The sequence below is a fragment of the Belonocnema kinseyi genome, chromosome 1 (assembly GCF_010883055.1).
Source record: "Belonocnema kinseyi isolate 2016_QV_RU_SX_M_011 chromosome 1, B_treatae_v1, whole genome shotgun sequence".
NCBI classification, from domain to species: Eukaryota; Metazoa; Arthropoda; class Insecta; order Hymenoptera; family Cynipidae; genus Belonocnema; species Belonocnema kinseyi.
In genome coordinates this window covers 21,368,951-21,374,242 of record NC_046657.1, presented here as the reverse complement: position 1 = coordinate 21,374,242, position 5,292 = coordinate 21,368,951, and the positions used below count along the sequence as shown (strand labels likewise).

At 24.0% G+C, this 5,292-nt stretch overlaps 1 protein-coding gene across 2 annotated transcripts in view; it reads right to left on the bottom strand.

The window, feature by feature from the left end:
• LOC117182489 (histone acetyltransferase KAT6B) overlaps nt 1-5,292 on the bottom strand; it is an 80,895-nt gene that overhangs the window by 23,895 nt on the left and 51,708 nt on the right. The gene's annotated exons all lie outside the window — the stretch shown is intronic.

Here is a 5,292-nt window from a genome sequence, read left to right as displayed (position 1 = left end):
AATCGACTCGGGATACTTATAAGATACTACCATGATTTTTTCAGATTTTTTGGTCCAAAAATAAATTAGGCCAAAAACCCGCCTTACCGACCCTCCCCCTTTATCAGGGTGGCCGTTTTAATCGACGAAATAAATTCCTGGCTTTTTCTCCGGTTCGAAAACATTTTTTACGGTCGATTAAATTAAAAACTGAGAACAAATAAAAGCATTAAAAGTGGAACTGTTAAATTTTCCACTTTTAAAATTGAAACTTAAAAGTTTGTAATTGAAATTTTTTTATTCAAGTGCTCAATAACTTACGCGTATAAAATTAAAGGTACTAACATTTTTTAATATAAAAAAATATAAATCCACGTTATCATTTTCAATGCTCTAAATTCGAAAATCAATCAGTGAACTTTCAAATTTTCAAAATTATATAATTTTAAGGAATTTTAAGCTAGGGACATTAAATATTTAAAAATTGAAAATTTTTTAACTAAACACTTCTTAAATTAGAACTTGAATTATTTTATTATTAAATAGTTAAAACATCCTTGAAAAGCTTCAAAATTTTTTATTGAAAATCTTGAGAAATCTAGAAGTTGTTTTAAATTGGTTTTAAATTTAAAATTATTTTATTTTATTTATTTTATAAAAAACATTTATTATTTGTAGGCGAAATTTGAGTAATTTTAAGAGATATGTGGAAATTTTGAAAAGATTCAAACAAAATTTTCAAAAAAGATTCTAGAAGATTTTAAGAAAACTTTCTAAAATTTGCATGATAATTTTTAATTTTTTAAAAACTCCTAAATATCTCTTAAAATTACTCTAATTTTTTCTACAAATTTTCATTTGTAAAATTATACATCAAAATTTAAAATCTTCACGTACAAATTAAGCATTTTTCAAATACAATAATTAAAATTGTAACGTTTAAAGTTTAAAGGCTCTTCGAAACTTTAAGGATTTCAGGCTTTCTATGTCAAAAACTTTACTTGTCTTAAATAAAAATTCCAATATTGCTAAACATTCAAATATTAATCTTTTTTCAATTAAAAATTTCAAATTGAATGGGTTTAAAATTAAATATTTTAGACTGAAACAATATTTTAAATTTAATAAAATCCTTTAATTAAGAATATATTATAATCAAGTTATTTTTAAGTTGAAAATAGTTTATAAACTTTCACTCACACGTTCACATTTGTTTAATGACTAAGACTTTCAAATTGAAACAGCTTAAAGTTTTAACGTTAAAATCTGACGATCCTAAAATTTTTAACTGGTTTAAAATCGCTTTGTCAAATCGTTTTTTTATTACTTAAAGTACAGATAAATTTTAAAAAATTATTTATTTAATAAATAAAAATTTTTTTTTTAATTTTCAACATCAAAGGCTTTTATTTTTTATTTGTTCAAGTCTTTAAGAAAGCATTTGAAAATTCTTTGAATGAAAAATGTAAGCTTAGAAATAAAAATTGTTCCTGGAAAATTTTTAATTGAACAAAATTTTGAATTACACATTGTAAGCTAAATAATAGCATAATTGAAAAACATAACAATTCCGCTAATTATTTATAAACTGTTGGAATCGAACGTAGACAGATTTTTCTTCTACAAATTTGTAAACTAAATTCCACTAAAAAAATATCAAATAAAGATATTAACAAAAAAGTGCATTTTCATCCAAGAAGATTAATTTTCTAACGAGAAAAATGAATTTTCAACAATATACATGCAGTTTCAATTTTAAAAAATAATTTTTAGGAAAAAAAATATAATTTCGAACAAAATACTTAAATTTTCAACCAAGACGATTAATGCTTTAAAAAAGAAGACGAATTTTCAACAAAATACATTAATTATCAACCAAATAGTTGAATTCTTAGCCAAAAAGAACAATTTTCAATTTAAAAATATCAATTTTCAACATAAATTATTATAGTTAAATTTTTAGTTCAAAAAATAATTTTTCAACCCGAACAGAAAACGCATAAGATTATTTTGCTATAAAAAAACAAATTTAAAAAAAATACATGAATTTTCTACAAAATACTTGAATTTTCAACCAAAAAAATTTTGTTTTACAGAACAAAAGCAATTTTCAACAAAAAATATGAATTTTCAAAAAAAAAATTAAACTAATGTGATTAAATTTCTACCAAAAAAGATCAGTTTTCAATGAAAATCAACACTTTTCTACCAAAAATAGAATAAATTTTTAGTTGAGCAAATTTTTTTTTAAAATTAGATTAAACTAATGAGATTACTTTTCTAACAAAAAGATGAATATTCAACAAAATAAATAAAGTTTCAACCAAAAAAAAAGTTTTAAGAAAAAAAAGAATGATTTTCAACAAAACAGTTAAATTTTCAACCAAGAAAATTAATATTTTAAAAAGAAAGACAGATTTTCAAAAAATTAAATTATCAACTAAATACTTGAGTTTTTAAGATCAACAGAAATATTCAACCGAAAAATATAAATTTTTTAAAAGAAATTAGAATAGTTCAATTTTTGGTTCGAAAAAATACAAATTAAAAAAAACATGCATTTTTAACCAAATACTTGAATTATCAGACAAAAAAATTAAAATTTCGAAGAATAAAACGAATTTTCAACAAAAATATGAGTTATCAAATAAAAATAAAATTTTCAAACAAAAAAAAATTGAATACAGTTAGATTTTCAGTTAAAAAATTAATTTACAATAAAAATTATAAATTTTTACCACAAATAAAATAAATTTTTAATCACAAAATAAAGCCTCAACTCTTGTGATTAAATTTCTATAAAAGACGAATTTTCAACTAAAAAAGATCAATTTTCAAAAAATACGTAAATAATTAAATTTTCGGTTGAAAAATTAATTATATTATATTAATAAAGTTTACAAAATTAAAAAAAAAAGAACTTTCGACTAATGAGATTACATTTCTATCAAAAAAGACGAATTTTCTACCAAACAGCGGAATTTTCAACTAAAAAAGATGAATTTTTAAACCAAAATTTATCAAATTTTCAATTTAAAAACTTGATTTTCAACCTGAGAAATAAATTTTTAACCTAAAAAAATAAAGTTTGAACTAATGAGATTACTTTTCTATAAAAACTACCAATTTTTAATAAAATCCAGGAATTTTTAACACCAAAGATTACATTTCTACAAGAAACGACTAATTTTCGACCAAAAAGATCATCAAACATTCAGTGAAAAAAATTAATTTTCAATAAAAAATCGAATTTTCAATAAAATAGTTACATTTTTAAAGGTAGTGATGAATATAGAATAACTAAATTTTCGTTTAAAAAAAATATATTCAGCAAAAAAAAGTTGCAACCAATGACATTACATCCCAACTCAAAAAGACGAGATTTCGATAAAATAAATTAATTTTGAACTAGAAAAGATAATTTTTCAAGCGAAAATAAAATAGTTACATTTTCAGTTGAAAAAAATTAATTTTCAACAAAAAATGGAATAGTTGGACATTTAATATTAAAAAATGTTCAATATTAAAAAAAATCTCAACAAAAGAGATACATTTTTATTTAAAAAGATCCAATTTTCTACCGAGTAGCTTAATTTTAAACAAAGAAGATTAATTTTTAAAAAAATGAATTCCTAACAAACATGATAAAAAAATGAAATTTCAATGAAACGATTGCATATTTAACCATAAAAGATTATACGTCTAAAATAAGAGATGAATTTTTGAATACAAAATACGAATTTTTATTAAAAAAAAAAAAAAGATTTTTCATTTAATAAAACGAACTTTCAAACAAAAAAAGTTAATTTTTGACCACATAGTTAAAATTATAACCCAGAAAGACGAATTGTCAACAATAACCATTACAATTTTGTTTTTAATTACTTTTAAAAAAAATTATATAATTTTCAAAAACATAATAAAATTATCTTCAATTAGAGTTTATTGAAAAATCCCTGACGCTTTCAGGACTTCCCTGATATTCCTTGACATTCCCAGGCCAAATTTTGAATTTCCTGGCCTGTAGCAACCCTGATTTTTAAAATCAGTGAACAACATTTTTGCTGTTAGTTACGTGATGGAGAATCGATTAAACAAGATTATACCAGAGCCATGTTATATAACAACGCATGCAGCAAAATAAAAAATGTATCACTGACTAAAATAAGCGGATCTTTTTATTTTATTTTTTATTTTTTATTAGTTAAATCGCTTATTTTATGCAGCAAACTTGTTAGGCATTCTACAAAAAATTACTTGATTAGTTTCAGAAACAATCAAGCTTTTCTAAAAAAAAAAAGTTACGCAGAGATGAGACTGTGAATGAGTAAAATTTTAGTGTTCCAAAATCTTTGAGATGGGTAAACGACATAGACTTAGCGGACCTTGACGGGAATCATACAGGTTTGTTCTGAGAGACCTTTAGAGACAAAATCCACAAAAATTCCTTAAAGAATACTTTTCAACTGGTGTTTCCTAAACCAGGAGTATTCTTCTGGAATTTAGAAAAAATTCTGTATCTGAAGGTTCTAAGGAACAAACTTATAAAATTCGCGTCAACCTCGTCGGCATCGAATCTATAAAATAACTTTCTTTGAGGAATTTCTCTTGGAAAATATCCAAATCCAAATTTATAGACCTTTTGTATACTCTTTGCACCAGGTCTCCAAAGCCCTCCATAAACCAACATTCTTCAGGGAATTTTGATGAATATGACATCTATCTGTTATAAGGAACACTTCTGTAAGGATCGCGTCAAAGATGTCTGCAAAAGGTATGAAGAAAGAACATTCTTCGAGGAGTTGTTCGTTATATGATTTCAAGGAATGACAAAGAAAGTTGTGACTCTACTCTCGCCAACAACTGAATTTACGCTTCTAAAAATACTTTAAAAGACATTTTGTAAACTCTTTGCACCAGGTCTTCAAAAACCTTTATAAAACAGTATTCTTCAGGGAATTTTGATCGATATGACATCTATCCGTTATAAGGAACACTTCTATAAGGTTCGCGTCAAAGAGGTCTGCAAAAGGTCTGAACAATAACATTCTTCCAGGAATTTCTCTTGGTGCCTATCAAAATTCAAATACTTTAAAGACCTTTTGTAAATTCTTTGCACCAGGTCTTCAAAAACCTTTATAAAACAGTATTCTTCAGGGAATTTTGATCGATATGACATCTATCCGTTATAAGGATCACTTTTATAAGGTCCGCGTCAAAGAGGTCTGCAAAAGGTCTGAACAATAACATTCTTCCAGGAATTTCTCTTGGTGCCTATCAAAATTCAAATACTTTAAAGACCTTTTGTAAATT